We start from the raw sequence: 17,962 nt of genomic DNA, 5'->3' as shown, positions 1-17,962 counted from the left end.
TATGTTTCTTGTTGGGTTTACTTTGTTGAGGATGTTATGGTGCCTTACTTAGTCATTGCACTAATTGAGTTAATAGGGGTGTATGAGTGATCGTCTTGATTAGGTTATTATGTTATGGAATATTATGCATGCTTGTTGATATTATAACTTGATGACAGAGTTGTCTTAATTATGTTTTCAATTATGTTGATATGCATATTGACTTGACTAGACTTGGTAATTTTTTTTTGTGTTACTCATGGTGTTGACTTGAGGAATATGTCCTTATTGATTTGTATTTGTTCTTGAATTAGCATAATGTATTTTCAAAGTAAATTAGCAGGCTTCAATGCAATGTCCCTTTTAGCACGAATTACATGTTATATGTGCATATGATCCTATACTTATTACAAGTAATGTTCTAACCCCATTTCTCACCTTTTCCCCAATATTTTATGTTCCGGTCGTTGAAGGGTTCGTGACCACTTTTGAAGAAAGGATTGGAATCATTCTCCAAGTGTGGGTATGTCCTCAAGTCCGAGAATGATGCCTTGTTATTACTCTAGCAATGGTTCTTTGGTATAGTCTAAAGACGATTATTTCATTCTACTTGTTTCAAGATATTGTTGTAAGCTCTAACTGGAATTTATACATGTAAGGTCTTGTGCCCATATGGTTTGATTCCGTTTAGATGGTTTGATATGAGACATCCCTTTTAAGACTATATTATGTATGTTGTCTATATTTTGCATAAAAGTAGAAGACTATGTAATGTTCTTATACGAGGAGTCTATTTATACACGCTACGAATATATTATGTGTTAGCGAGAAGTCTAAGTAAACCTCATGAAGTAGATGGAGATGAAAATTTTTAAATTTTCTGTACATTTTAACATATGAATGCAGTGATGAATGTTAAGAGGCTAGTCCTAGTCATTTACGAGGACGCCGACGCTGGTTACGTCTAGGGGGTACTTTCTGGATGTGACAAACTAGGTATCAGAGCATGAGGTTGAATTCCCTAGAAATGATGTATCATTAAACCACTTCGATGTAGATTCTTATTGATATTTATGAAGCGCACCACACTTATGAATGACAGACTATGTGATGCTTAGAAACTCTCATCTTCTTTTATTCCTATGTCGTGTCTCTAGAGGCTTTTTATGTGCTTTAACCTAAACATTGTATCGTGGTTATAGGTATGAATACTCGAATAGAAGATTCTAGAAGGGCCAGGATGAAATGGCTAATGTGGGAGCACAAGACAACCATGTGCATACATAAGACAACCAAGTGCCTCCACAAGACAAACAAGTACCTCCACTTAAAGAAGTTTCTATGAGTGATCATGTTCCGATTGTTCCTCCACCAATGACCAATGGAGAGGTAAGGAAACTTTTCTCAGTTTTCCTAAGCCATGAACTCTCAATCTAATGTCGTCACTTATCAAGTCCAAGCCATGACGACTCAAGCGAATAGGGAGGTTGGACCTCGAGTGCCTTAACATACTTACACTGTGGACTCTCATTTGAGAGACTTTACTAGAATGAATGGACCTATGTTCTTTTTGTCGAGGTCGGATAAGGACCCTAAAGATTTCCTCAATGAGGTGTATAAGATTCTCTATGCTATGAGGGTGACCTCAATTGAGAAGGTCGAGTTGGCAGCTTATCAACTCAAAGATGTGCCCAAACATGGTATGTGCAATGGAAGGATAATAGGGCACTAAGGGGTGGATTCTCCTAGTGTGGAGTGTCCTCATATCTGAGGATGATGCATTGTTATACTCTAGATATGGTTCTTTGTTATAGTCTAATGACTTTTAAAGATAGTTAGGATGAACACCTACAGTTGATTAAGTTCTCTTATAATAATAGCTTTTGTTTGAGTATTTCTATGGCTCTTTTTGAAGCTTTTTATGGTAGAAGATGTAGATCTTCAGTTCGGTTGTCTGAAGTTGTTGAGTCTTCACTCCTTTGTCCCGAAATTATCTATGAGGCTATAGAGAAAGTTCGGGTCATAAGGGATAGGTTGAAAAAAACTTATAGTCAACAAAAGTCTTTATTCTTAAAATAAGAGAAGAGATCTTGAGTTTAAAATAGGTGATCATGTCTGCACGAAGATTGCATGGAGATTTCACCCATGAAGGAGGTTATGAGATTCGGTAAGAAGGGAAAGTTAAGTCCACTGTATGTTAGTCCTTATGAAGTTTTGCAACGGGTCGAAACCATATATATAGAGTGAAAATGTCCAAGTCCGACGCCACAAGGGTCTCCCAAGGTGTCCACGAAGGGATCCCAAACATAGCCAAGCAAGCTGCCAAAGTAGCAGCCAAAATGTGCATAGGAGAAATGGGTCTGTGTCGCGGACTTGGTGTGACTTTTGAAAAAAATCAAGTCTTCATCACGGACTCCTCTGTCTCTAAATTTAATTTACAAAATCTTGCGGGAGAAGCTCCGCGTCGCGGACTTGTTCCCCTACAAAAATCTAAAATTTGGAATTCAAGTTTGACTTCATTAAAGGGTCGATTTAAGTGAGGGGTCTTTTGGGTAGTTCGCAGGGGGACTATACATTTGTTTTCAACAGATTTACCTCACATTTACTCACTCAAAAGAAAACCACAAGTCAAATTACAAAAGCTCTCATCCGTCTCTACTTTCTCTCTCTATTCATCCTCCATTGAAGAACAAGGAAGCTTGAAGAAGAAGATCAAATTCCCATGTTTTTTCACTCGAATATCGTTGATTAATTATACATAAGATATGAGTCTTTAACTCTTAGGATTCCTTAACAATTCAAATTCTTAGGGCTTTTACTCTACTAATGGGTTTTCTTCCAAACTTGAAGTTTATGACTAATGATGATGAATTATGATTTTCAATGGCTAATTAAGTGTGTATTGTTGAATAATTGATCTGGTATTTTTCATTTTCGCGTGAAGCATGTCCACTCCCTAAATAATTGAATTTGATTATGTTACATCATTCACTTAATGTCATGTAACGTTGGGATATTAACTGTTGTTTGAATGAACTAATAAATGAACCCTTTCCCTTAACACCAAATATGTATTGGTCTTCTGTATGACTAGAGTGGTTGGGATTGGTTATGTTATTATGTATTTCACGAAATTATTGGATAATTGTAGTGAATTGAGTGTAAGTTCTTGGTGAAGATTCTTGGAAGCAATAGTTTAGTCTTCTAAAGTCATGATTACTCTATTTTGTTGATGTTGGCCTATAATTGATGTTGTTATGCAATTGAAGTATCTATGATGTTGCTATAAATATATGATGGGATATGAATATGTTAAATGTGGGATAATGGTAAGGATATGAGAATGAAAGGTTTATGATGTTCTTCTGAATTCCTTGCACACTATGATTATAATATGTTAATCGCACTAATGAAGGGTTGTGAAGGAAGGAAATTGTCATCCTAAACATAATTATATAATGATCATATTTATACAAGAAATTAATCTCCTATGGCCTATGATAAGATTAATGACTAATCATAACTTAAAGGAAGTTCAAAAAGGGACTTTAGCTTAGCACCGAGTGAACTAGATATGAGAGGTGACCTTTTCCAAGTTTGAAGGTATGTTCATTATGGCTCTCATGAGATAGAGACTTCCATATAATATGGAACTATGGGTGTCTAATATATCTCCTGGTTCTTGAACTATGTTGCCTCCATAGGAATACGAGCTAGTGGATCCACCTAGAATGTTGTGTTCATGTTTTGGTTTTACCTTGTCAAGTAGATCACCATCTTTCGGCGTGGGGTTTCATGACACCGGATTCCAAGTTTAGCTCACATGGTCTAATGTCGGTTAATGAAATTGTTACCTCAAGTAAAATGAAAGACTAAAGTAAATAAATATTGACTAGAGCGACTTCATGGGTATACTTAGTATAGGTGGGGGTATGGGATCTATCTTTAAATTGCACAAGTTGACTCTAAGGAAAGTCCTAGGTGATTTTTCTTATGTAATATGATAACATGAAATGTATAATGCTTATGATATATGATATTACTCTTATAATATATTGGTTATGTTGATGAACCTGTATTGGTCTATATTGATATATGTGATGATGACTACTTATGATATATGTTGTATGAAGAAAAGAATTACATATGGTCTCCTATCTTAATTACTTGATTATGTGGGATTATGGGGCTCACATGATTATTGCACTTGTAGACTTGAGATGGGATTATTGGTAAGTGTTTTGTATGTAATGTTGATATGAACTATTGAGCACGAAATGTTGATATGAATTTATGATGATACGTATTTGGTAATGATCATGCTTTATATTGTTGTGATCCTTTTCTTGTATATACTCTATTGTATGCGCATTAAAGGATTTCAAATGACTTAGCATGCTTTCTAAAGAAATGGTCCTTTTCATGTATGTCCTTAAATGTTTATTTGCATATATCCATACTTAGTATTGTGGCATGCTAACCCATATACTTTATATAACTACAAATGTAGGGTCCGACCATTGAAGATGAAGAAATTCGATTGAAGAAGCTTGAAACTCTTTCTCCAAGTGTTCGTAGGTCCTCATGTTCGGAGATTCTATCTTTTAATATTCTAGCAATTAAGATTGTAGTATTTTACAGAATATTCTTTTATTCCTTTTTATCATTTCGATTCTACTGTAGTAAGGCCTATATTTCATATTTTCATTGTATTGGCTAAGTCAAAAATACATATTCTTTAGATGGTTTTTATGTGACACAGTTTTTAGACTATTGTATGTACGTTGATCATGTTGCTAAAAGATAAGAGTAAGTAAGCTACTATGTAAGAGGTCTATGCATACCTCAATATGTGATAAGCGAGAAGTCTAAATATACTTCACATAGTATATGAAAAAGTTTAATTTTTCCACATTTTAACCTATGATATGTTATGAAAAATGCTAAAGGCTTGTCTAATTCCTCTTCGAGGATGAAAATGTTGGTTACATCGTGGGGGTGCTCTCCAGACAGTTAAGGGAGCAAAAGATGAGGAGTTACTGAATTAAAGGTAGGGTTCTATGACGGTCCAAGTGTGTACGCTCAAGTTTACCCAACTCTCGAGGTATTCTCTTTACGTGGTTGTTGATTCAGTACTCAAATGAACAAATTCATGTTTGGGGTATCTGATCATTTTAAAGTAGGGTGTAGAAATAATATTTTCTTGAGGATATAAACATCTTTAGGCTCATGAATCATGCTCAATTGGTTGAAGATGACAAGAATAAAGAACAAGCAAAGGATAATAAGAAGGCTAGAACAGACAACTATGACTATTCTCATTAGAAATTTGACAGTTGTAATCGCTCACTGTTTCAGCAAAAATCTTAAATTTTAGCACCTTTATCAACTAATGTTCCATCCTCGGAGTTTCGAATTGATATAAAAGTTAGGAATCAATATCTAAGACTCAAGTTAGTATTTCAGGCACCTGAACCTACCTAACTTGCCCCAAGTATGGTAAGAAACATCCGGGCAAGTGTCTTGTAGGTAAGGAAGGATTATGTAGGTGTGGTAGTCTTGTTATAGATTGAAAGATTATCCTTCTTAGAAGGATCAAGTAGGTATCAATGGTAGAGCTCAGTCCACAACTTCAGCAGCGCTAGCAGGATGCCCGACACAACAGGGTAACTCATCTAGTAGATTTGGGGATAACGCCACAACATTTTGTAAGATCTCTAGGCTTGCAAGGACCAGAAATATTCTCGTGATGTAGGCACTAGTATGTTACGAGTTTTTTACTTAGATTTATATTCTTTTCTAGATCCAGGTCTTACTCTTTCTTTGATAACTCCTAATATAGTAGTCACATTTAGTCTTAGTCTAGAAATGCTCTTAGAACCCTTCTTAGTGCCTACTCCAATTTGTGATCCAGTTATAGCTAGAGGGATATACAAAAATTGCCCTATCACAGTCTCCAAAAAGTCACCACAGCAGAACTTGTGGAGTTATAAATGGTTTACTTTGATGTCATTCTACGCATGGATTGATTATATTCCTATTGTGTCTCAGTCTATTCTAGAAACTGGATTGTTTATTTTTTGTTTCAAGAGGAACCAATCTTAGAGTAGAAGGTTACTAGCTTAGTGCATATAAGTCGATTCATTTCTTATCTTAAGGCTCTTAAGATGATCTCTAAGGGTTTTATCTATTATCTAGTTTGGGTTAAGGGTTCAAGCAATAAATTCCCAACTCCTGAGTTAGTTCCTGTAGTCAATGAGATTCTAGAAGATCTTCCTGGATATCTTTTCGAAAGGTGAATTGACTTTGGAATTTATCTCCTTGATTATAGCCATACTATTTCTATTCCTCTTTAAAGAATGGATCCTGCAGAGCTTAAGGAAATTAAAGAGTAGTTGAAAGACCTTCTATATAAGGGCTTCATCAGACCAAGTATTTCTCAATGGGTTGCACCACTGTTGTTCGTAAATAAGAAAGATAGTTCTCTCATAATGTGCATCGATTTTAGGTAGTTGAACTAGGTCGCAATGATGAATAAGTACCGTATCTCTAGGATTGAATACTTGTTTGACCAACTCCAGGGTGCTAGTCATCTCTCAAAGATAAACCTCAGATCTGGTTATCATCAACATAGAGTTTGAGGTAGTAACATACTGAAGACAACTTTGAGAACTCCATATGGTCATTATGAATTCATAGTTATGTCATTTCGACTAACCAATGCTCCTACAAGTTTGATAGGCCTAATGAATAGAATGTTAAAGCAATATTTTCACATGTTTGTTATCATATTTATTGATGAAATCCTCATTTATTTTAAGAATGAGGAAGAATATGCGAGTCATTTGAGGGTCATTATGCAAACTCTCAAAGATCGCCAGTTATTTGCTAAGTTTAGCAAATGCGAGTTTTGGTTGCAATCGGTTGCTTTCCTTGATCAAATTGTGTCTAGCGAAAGGATTTGAGTGGATTATCAGAAAATATAAGAAATGAAATAATGGACCATAGAAAGTTATAACAAAAGGTTCATGGAAGAGTTTTCATTCATAGACTCTCCATATACTAAATTGACTCAGAAGAAAGTCAAGTTTCAAATGTCAGATGATTGTGAGAAAAGCTTTGCAGAGTTAAAAACTGGTTGAATACTACTCCTATTTTGACTCTACTAGGTTCAAACAGTTATGTGATTTATTGTGATGATTCCAAAATGGCCTAGGTTATGCTTTGTTTCAGAGAGGTAAAGTTATAACATATTCTTTTAGACAACATAAGGTATATGAGAAGAACTATCAGACACATGACCTAGAGCTTGTAGCAATGCTATTTTCACTTAAGATTTGGAGACATTATTGTAGGGTGTTCACGTAGTTTGTTCATAGACTATAAGAGCCTTCATTATGTGTTTACCTATAAAGAGTTGAACCTTTTCCAGAGAAGATGTTTCGAGTTCCTTAAAAATTATTATATAACTGTGCATTACCATCCTGGTAAGGCCAATGTAGTAGAAGATGATCTTAGAAGACTATTTATGGGTAGTGTAGCACATTTTAAGGAAGAAAGAAATGAGCGAGCAGAAAATGTTCACAAACTTGGTAGCCTAGGTTTTCATCTTATGAACATATTATATGGTGATGTAACAGTTGAGAATAAGGAAGAATCTTCATTGGTAGTAGAGGTTACGGAGAAGCAAGACAATGATTAGATTTTTCTTCAAATAGAGAGTGCAATCCACTAACAGAGGTTGAGATTTTCTCCAAAGGGAGAGATACTGTGCTTCACTATTAGGGTCAACTATGTGTTCCTAATGTGGGTGAGTTGAAACAGCAGATTCTTGTAGAAGACCATAACTACAAATATTTTATTCATCCAGGCCCCACTAAGATATTCCATGATATGTGGGGAGTCTATTGGTGGAATTGCATGAAAAGGGTTATAGCGGATTCTGTGGCTAAATGACCTAATTATCAGTAAGTGAACGTAGAACATTAGAAACCATGAGGTATGACTTAAAAATATTAACATTTCTACTTTGAAGTTGGAAGTTATGAAAATGGATTTAATAACATGTTTAACTCGTACTGGCAGAGAACATGACTCTATCTGGGTGATAATTAATATAGTTACTAAGTGTTTACGGATCATGGCAGTTAACATTATAGATTTGGCGAAGGACCACTCCAATCTTTACATTGATGATATAGTCATGTTATAGGGGGTTCATTTGTCTTATAATCTCATATATATGTCCTCAACTTACCTCTCATTTTTGGAAGTCATTTCAAAAGGGTTTTAGTACTCAAGGTAATCTTACCACAACAATTCATCCAAAACCGGATGGTCAAGCAGAGCGTACCATTCCGAACCTTGAGGACATATTGAGAGCTTGCATGATGAATTTCAAGGGTAGTTTAGATTATCAAATTTCTCTTATAAAGTGCCCCTACAAAAATAGTTACCATTCTAGTATTCAGATGGTCCTTTATGAGGCATTGTATGGGCATAAGTGCAGATCTCCAGTTTGTTTGTTTGAAGCTGGTGAAGAAGCCTTAATAGGGCAAAATTCCATTTATGAAGATATAGGAATACTGAAACTCATTAGAGATAGACTAAAGACCAATGTCACCGAAAATCATATGCAAATGGAACGAGAAAGGAACTAAAGTTCCAAGTTGATGATTGGGTTTTTCCTTAAATTGTCACCTATGAAAGTAGTGATCAAATTTAGCATGAAATGGATGCTCAGTACTAGATATGTAGGCCCTTAAAAGATCTTGAAAAGGTCTGGTAAAGTGGGTTATGACGTAGAGTTGCAACAAGAACTAGCAGCAGTGCATCAAATTTTCCACATTTCGCTGTTGAGGAAGTGTGTGGGTGATCCAACATATTGTGTACCTTTAGAAAGTGTGTATATGAAGGATAGGATCACTTATCAAGAAGTACAAGTTGAAATCCCTAATCTTCAGTTTTGAAGGTTTAGAAACAAGGATGTCGCTTCAATCAAGGTTTCGTGGAGAAGTCAGTGCATAGAGGGAGTTACTGGGAAAGAAGGAGAATCTATGAAGTCCAAGTATCCTCACCTCTTTCCTTCCTATTACACTCAAGCTTGAGGTAATAATTTATCTTCAGTTTTTAGCCATTCATGCGTAAATTCAATCTTTATATCATATTCCTTCAATTAGTACTTGCCAGTGTATTTGCCTGTTCTTGGAACTTAGTTCATTCAGAAATCAGTTTTAGTATTTTAGTGGTAGGGATTGCAGTCCTCTCCCTCCATTTCTCTAATTTAGTCTTCATTAGAGGATGAGTGTTTACACGGGGGATATAATGTAAGACCCTATATACTCGAACAAACGAGATTGCAGCTTTTAGATGTTAAGGTGGCAGGCACATGCACCATCCGTGGACCGTAAGAGGAATCACCGTCCATCGTGAAGATCCGTGGTTTGAACCTACGACCCACCTCCCAGAAGCCTCTGAATATTCGACTAAGGGTCAGACCAGGCCAGGACCTATGGACCGTGGGTTAGACCAAATTCCATAATGCAAGGCCATAGGTTAGACCCCCAAAATTTAGCCTCCAATTCCAATGGACGGATGACAAGCACAGACAATCATTCAATCAACAGTCGATTACTCCCGTCCATCAGTTACTCAGACATTAGTTAAATTGGGGTTCTTTTGTTCTTTTTCTATTTCATTTGACCCCTAAACTATGTTGTTTAGTCCCTAAATTATGATGTTTTTGTCAGCTTAAGCCTCGAAACAAACAATAAACTAGCTAAGTCAAATCATTTATCAAAACGTAGAATAAATAGAGCTTGCGAGGAGAAAAGAGGTCAAGAAACCTAGTTCAAGATGCAACAACATTCCCCTTCAATTCTAGCCCCAAAATTAAAAGATTTCTCCGTGGAATTCATCACTTGTTATGTGGGACTTCAGTTGTGGGTTCATTTTGCTTATTAGATCCCTAGAATTCAGTCGGTTTCTTGATTCCATAAAATTAACTAGACCTAGGGTTTCTAGAACTTCAACAGATTTTCATGAATTAGTTATTTAAATGTTCACAATCAGAGGTGTAACAAGTCTCATCTTTGTAACCCAAAAATTTCTTTTCCAAATTTTGAGATGTTACAAGTCTCTCGTTTGGGAAACTTCTTCCTCGAATATAATTCAAAGCATCATATGCAGGGTAAGAAGAAGATCTAATCGCCCAACATGAATGCAAATTCATTACAATGAATAATATCAAGGAGAAACATCAACTCCAAGCTCAAACATATAAAAAAAATAATTTCATAAGGTATACATGCAAATCTTGCTCAAATGCACATAGTCATGAGGAAATCAATCAATTTAACTCCTTTTCTCAGAAATAAAGTTATCATAAGCATGCATGCCTAAGTAAACATGAGAATGACTAAGACACGAGAAACCAAAAATTATGAACCATGAAAATTTAAATACCGCTCACTAGAAAAGGATCGGAGGAAAATCGATGGGGATAATGGGACATCATATTGGCCTTGTCTTCCCAAGTAGTTCCCTAAACGCTTTTATTCATCAACAATATATTTACGGACGCAACTTCTGTATTTCTAAACTTATTAACTTGTCGGTCTAAAATGTTAACTAGAACATCTACAAAGGAGATGCTGTCCTTTATACAAAGAATCTTCAATGGTATGATAGATGCCGAAATACCAACACATTTATTAAACAAAGAGACATGTAAAACCAAATACACTGATTCTAAGCCATTAGGCGAATCTTGTTCATAAGCAACTTTACCAATAAGCATTAAATTTGATATGGGCCTGCATAACGGGGACTAAGCTTCCATTTCTTTCCAAATCTCATCATACCCTTCATAGTTGAGATTTTAAAATAAACTCAATCATCAAAGCAACACATAAGAATCAAATTTCATTGTCACACATATATCATCTATTAATAAGACTTCAACCACAATTTTTCAAATAGGATCGTTATCCCTTTTAGACAGAATAGTCTTTTAGAACAAAAGTACATAAGGAAACGTTACTAATTCTATTACATTAATAGAGAAATGATAAAGTGGCATCAAGTGCATTAGTCCTCATACCTTTGAGTACCTACCACAAGTCTTCGAGATAAGAAGTCTATGCTTTCTTTAAAGATGTATGAGCGAACCGATTAGCCGGAACTTATACTCATAATAGAAAAAATGGAAAAGGGGTTAGTACAATTAATGGACTGGATATGGAGAATTTCATAAAAACCTTTGAAACATGAGAAATGGACATTTATATTAAAGTAATACATTTTTGAATTTGGAAAACCTTTCACATCATCAACGCAACACATCAAGAATATACTCCAACCATTTCTAACTACAATGAAGTTATGACCTTGGCACATCCTAAGAATCACTTGTGCAATTTAATGTTAGCATCCCATAATATGAACTCTACTAAGTGTTCCTCAAAACCCACCTCAGCCACACACATTACCTTTCAATTCTATCACATGTCAGAATCATGAGTGAAACACATACATCACGAACCACATTTGAATATAAGAATATGCTTACTATAACCATTATCCATTTAATATATCATTTTCATTTATAAATAATAAGAACCACCCACAACAACCTCCTAAGCATACTAGTTTAATGTACAAGTGAAGTCCCATACCCGCACTTCTACTTAGTAAACTCATTATAATGTCATAGACTAGTTAATAGTTCTTTCATTACTTCGTTATTTAGTGAAAATGAACCATAACAGACATAGACCATGAGATCATACATGGAATCCGGTGTCATAAAGCCCAACACCTAAAAAGGGTATTCTACTTGATAAGATAGAACCTACATACTAAATACTATGTGGATCCACTAGCTATGTCCTATGGGGACATATAGTTAAGATATATGGAGATTGCTTCTAGGGACTCTACATATTGAATTAATGGGGGAGTCCCCATATCATGAGTATCACTAGGATGACCCAAACTCTTACATTAACGGAAGGATCTTTTCATCATTGGCCATATCCTCCTAGTGCTTAGTATAGTTTCTCAACTTGCTACCATTAGTTCTTTTAATTGTATCTACATGTGTGAAGAGCAATCCATCTTCATTCTATACAATTTAACATCAAATTCTTAGATTCATTAGGTGAGAATACACTTTCATCCTATAATCAACATACATATGCGGGTAGTACTTTTCACAATATCAATTATGGTGTTTTTATGCTAACTATACTTTCAATCAAAACAAGAGATTAGATTCATCCCACACAATTCATGCAACATAATAGGTAGGGTTCAAGGGAGTGGAAATGACCTCACAATAGCTTTCTTTCATCCTATCATAATCCATGTTCCTTGCAAGCAAATTTAAAATTCATATACTACATTGTCGAACATATATAAAAACCCTAAAATTACCATCTTTACAAGGTTAAGAATCCAGTATCATAATCACCCCTATATACATCACAATAGACATGAAACAAGATTATATGGCTGAATAATCATCATACAATACATCATATACATTTGAAGCCAATTCGTCCAATAACATTAATGATATTAGGTCATAGGGTGCACATGTGTCTTGGAGGATTTTCACAATAAAAATAATTAATTAATCCCAATATATTCATAATATAAGTAACAAAATGTAAACAAAACGGTTTTAGAGAGAACCCATGGCTAGATTACAAACCCTAGTTTTTAGTCACCATAGCTAATTAAAAAAATAGGATTTTGAAGGGCTTAATGGAGAAAATAATCCATAAACCAACATCCTTATTTCATGATGTTTCCACGAATTTGAAGTCAAAAAGGATTGATCTTTATTGCGCTAGCATGAGTTCTACCTTGTTCTTCAATGGTGGGTTAAAGAGAGAATATGTGAGTGATGGAAAGTAGATTTTGATTTTTTATTTGGAAGGTGTGAAGTGTTGGTTAGGTTAACAAGTTAATGTACCTTAATATATGTGAAATGACCTACTTAGACCGTCCCCACATTTAATTTTCCAGGGGTGTAATTTACTAATTCACACTTGGCTTGGTAGTGAATTGCACCAGCTCGCAGACACCAACAACGCCCTCCAATCGACGGTCTGTCGTTCCATGAATGGACCATCCTCTCAAGTCGTGGTTTTATTCAGAGAATGCTAAAAGTCCATGGATCCATAATTTAGGTGTATACTCATGACCCAAACAATGTAGCGTGAGTCAATCGAAAAGGCGCCGTTTGGCCTTGTCATTTGCATGTTATTTGGACCACTTTTTTGGTATATGTTTGGGCCCTCCTCGAGGTCCCTTAGGGTAGTTTTTAGAGAGTCCTACCAAGAAGTTAATACCACATACATACTCTAGTGTGTACCCTAAGATTTTTCCGAAAATTAGAGGCACACTAGTTAACTTTAACTTGTGTCCCGACGTCATGGTCTTTCCTTGACATTTAGGCTTGAATACTTCCTAATCAAGTTAATTCTATTAGTTTACGTCTAGAATTATAATTATTCACTATGTGAGGATCTATTTTAGTTCATGGAACTTTTGGGGCGTTACGTTATCCCCCCTTAGGAACATTCATCCCCGAATGACACCTTTACTAACTTTAAGGGAATGAAAGATACTCAATACTAGCAGCCCAACAACAATGCTACCATGAGTCACAAATCATAGGAGCAATTCTTAACTCCTTTCAACACATAATCATGGAATTAAAATATAGGAATTAAATCCAAAATTCATCACACATAAGGGCTTACTATTTTATTTAATGAGGAACCACCTTCTCAATTTCACTATGAGCTCACAATAACAACAAAGAGTCTTCATGCATTTTTCTTCTCAAACAATATCAAGCATTCTCACTACAACTGTCATGGAGACAACATAACATTTTTCATGCAAGTACAAGGTAGCCATGAGGAAAAATTTCATGAACATTCAATATAAGCATGAAACCTTTTCAAAGCTATGCACATAATAGAAAATAAAGCTAAGTTCAAAACTATTAATAATTTTCTTTTAAGAGAAGCTACTAACCTCAATCTTGGCTAAGAGTAAGACAAAAAATATGAGGATAGCGGGACAACATTTCAACCTCGATCTCCCATGTTGCACCCTAAACTAGATGGTTTCGACATAGGACTTTTATGGAGACAACCTCTTTGCTTATTAATCTCTTAACTTGACGATCTAAGATCTCGACCGGAACTTATTCATAAGAAAGGTTCTCATCTACCCCTAACCCTTTTAAAGGAAGAATAGACACCGGTCGCCTATACATTTCTTGAGCATGGAAACATGGAATACCGGGTGAACCTGGGCTAATTAATTTTGTAACTTCAACTGAGAAACTTTCCCGATTTTCTTTAATATCTCATAAAGCCCCATGTACAGGGGAATAAGTTTCCCCTTTTTACCAAACCTCATCACCCCTTTCATGGGTGAAATCTTGAACTAGACCCAATCACCTATTTAAATTTCAAGGTACCTCTTTATATTGTCGGCATAGGATTTTTCTACACTTTGTTTTAATTTCAAACAAATCCCTTATGAGTCAGACTTTCTCCACAGCCTCATAAATTGCTTCAACATCTATTAGCGCAAATTCACCTACCTCAAACCACCCAATTAGAGATCTACATCTCCTCTCATAAAGAGCCTTAAAGGGTATCATGGTGATGCTAGAATGATAACTATTGTTGTAGGAAAATTCAACCAATGGTAGATGGTCATGTCAATTACCCTTGAAGTCGATAAAACAAGCCCTCAACATATTTTCTATGGTTTGGAAGGTTCGTTTTGCCAAACCATACATTTGTGTATTATATACGGTACTAAGTTTTATCTTTTTCCGGAGCCCACTTTTTAATGCTTTCAGAAAATAGAAGTGAATTGAGTACCCCTATCCGAGATGATGGCCAACAAAACTCCATGCGTTCTCACAATATCTTTTAGATACAATTTAGCATAGTCTTCCGCCGAATGAGTCGCTTTGACGAGAATAAAGTAGGCTGACTTTGTCAACCCATCAACAATACCCCATATCGAATCATTTTTCCTCCGTGTATGAGGCAAACCAACCACAAAATTCGTATTAACATCTTCCCACATCCAAGTGGGGATAACTATATCTTGAGTCAACCATCCCGATCTTTGCTGTTCGGTCTTGACTAGTTGACAATTAGGTCATTTGGCCACAAATTCCGCTATTATCCCTCTTCAACCCTTCCCACTAATAGATCTCTTGTATATCACGATATATTTTGGCAGCACCCGGATGAAGTGGAATATCGGGATTTACAGCCTCTTCCATAATTTGTCTGCTTAAGTCGTTCACATCCGGTACACACAACCTACCTTGGTACCTAAGTGCCCCATCCCCCCATTGGGAGAACGATTCATTAGATTTTCTAAGAAGTGATTCCTTGAACTCCATCAATAGAGGATCACGATGTTGCTTGGCTTCACATCAACCACTAAAGATGATTTTGAGTAACGAAAAAACATGACTCCCCCTTTTGGAGAATCTTCCAACCGCGCCAATCTATGCACCTGTTTCCCTAACACTTTCTTACCATCGCGAACATGGGCCATACTACCCATTGATATTCAAGTCCACCACAACATTAGCTTTGTCGGGGTGGTAGTGGACACTCATATAATAGTCCTTAAGAGTTCTAACCATCTCATTTGCAAGAGATTTATCTCTTTTTGAGTGAGCATATATTAGAGACTTTCTATGTTCGATGAACAAATCCACATGCACCCTACATAGATAATGCCTCCATATTTTGATAGAAAACACTACGCCCGCTAATTCAAGATCATGAGTTTGATAGTTCTTCTCATGAACCTTTATTTGTATAGAGGCGTATTCTATAACCTTAACATGTTGAATAATGACATGATCCAAACCTAGTGGAGAAGCGTCATAATAAATTACAAACCCTTTTGTTCCCTCTGGAAAAGCTAATACCAGAACGGAGGTAAGCTTGTCTTTCAACAATTGAAATTTATTCTCACATCTGTCTCACTATTCAAATTTAGCCTTCTTATGAATGAAGGCCATTAATGGAAATGTGATGGAGGAAAATCCCTCAATAACCTCCTTAATACCCGACAAAACTCAATAAGCTTCGAATGTCGGTAGGGATTAAAGGTCTAGGCAAACTTTTGACCTCTTCCATTTTTCTCAGATCTACTTTTACTCCCTCACTAGAGACAATGTGACGAATAAAACCAACCTATCTCAACCAAAACTCTCACTCACTATATTTGGCAAAGAGTTAGGTATCCTTGAGTACTTAAAAAACTATCCTTAGATGGTTAAAATGGTCAGCCTCACTGTTAGATTATATCAACAGGTAATCAATAAAGACAATCACAAAAAAATAAAGATAGTTTCTAACAACTCGATTTACAAGGTCCATGAAATCCACCAGGGCATTTATTATTCCAAAAGGCATGACTCGGAATTCAAATTACCACACCTAGTTTTGAAAGCCATTTTAGGAATGTCAAATTCTTTTATCTGTTAGTTGGTGATATCACAGCACAAATAGATTTTCGAAAAGTAACTCGCACCTTGGAGTTAATCTATCAAATATAAACCCTAAATTGAGGATATTGATTCTTTATAGTGACATTGTTTAGTTGTCGGTAGTCAAAACACATTCTTAGAGATCTATATTTCTTTTTCACAAACATTATCGGGGCACCCGAGGAGATATGCTCGATTGAGTAATGCCCCTATATAGTAAATCTTTGGGTTGAGTATTTAATTCCTTTGTCTCAGCCAAGGCCATTAGGAAAGGAGCGATTGAGATGGTTTTTGTATACGGTAATAAATCAATGCCAAAATTCATTTCCCGCTCGGGATGAATTTCAGGTAAGTCATAGGGGAGGACTTCCGTAAAATCCCTCACTACATGGACCAACTCTAATAGAGGAGTCCCGACACAAGATCGTTGACTATCATAATATGATAGCGACATCCCTAAGAGATTAACTTAGAAACTTCATGAAATGTTGACTTTTTGAAGAAAGGTTTCCCTCTTCCACTCTTAAACAATTTCATTTGGAAATTGAAACTTTACTACCCGGGTTCTACATTTGGAGGAAGCAAAATAAGAATGTAGACAATCCATCCTTTTAATGATATAAAAGTCCAGCATATTGAGTTCTACCAAGTCCACCAATGTGACTTAATTAGGAAATGAAATGGGACAACCCCTATTATCTCTTTTACAAGTACGGAATCACCCACCGAGATATAAACCAAAAAAGGTTCATGGAAGACATCGCAAAGAATATCAAATCTCATAGCCGCTAAAGGAGTTATAAAAGACAAGGTGGCACCAGGGTCAAACAATGCATAAAAACCATTAGAAAATACTTGTAACATACCGGTAACAACATCCGGAGAAATCTCTTGATCAGCCGGGATCGAAGGGCATAGAAATGATTCTTTCTGGGAGCATCGAAGTATGGATCATTAGTAGGAGTTTGGAGCATTAGTGGGAGTTTGAGTACCTTCTCTTCCTTTGGGCGCACAGAATGGGCAACACTTGTTTTGGTTGCCACTCTTCCCACATCAATTGAAAATGCCCATACCGGTAAGACACTTCCCTTCATGTTTTTTTCCACACTTGGCACAATTTGTTCTTTCAACAAAATGATTACTCTTATTTCCTCCTTGAGGCTTAGGAGTATTTATCCTACCTTTATTTGGATTTGGATTATAGGATGGACTTAGATTAGAAGACCCCTTTCTCAACCTTCGTTTGACTTGTACCTCAATCCTAGCCTTTGAGAAATTTCCTTCATCGGGCTTTGACGTTTTAAACTCCCTTGCTTAAGCTTTTCATTTATAATTTGATTGGCATGGTCCATAAGATAAGAAATGTCAATGCTTAAAATTAGCATAGATGACCTAAATTAATTCACCACAAGATCGGATACCCCTATA

This window comes from Solanum pennellii, chromosome 12 (assembly GCF_001406875.1).
Source record: "Solanum pennellii chromosome 12, SPENNV200".
NCBI classification, from domain to species: domain Eukaryota; kingdom Viridiplantae; phylum Streptophyta; class Magnoliopsida; order Solanales; family Solanaceae; genus Solanum; species Solanum pennellii.
This window is presented reverse-complemented; position numbering follows the sequence as displayed.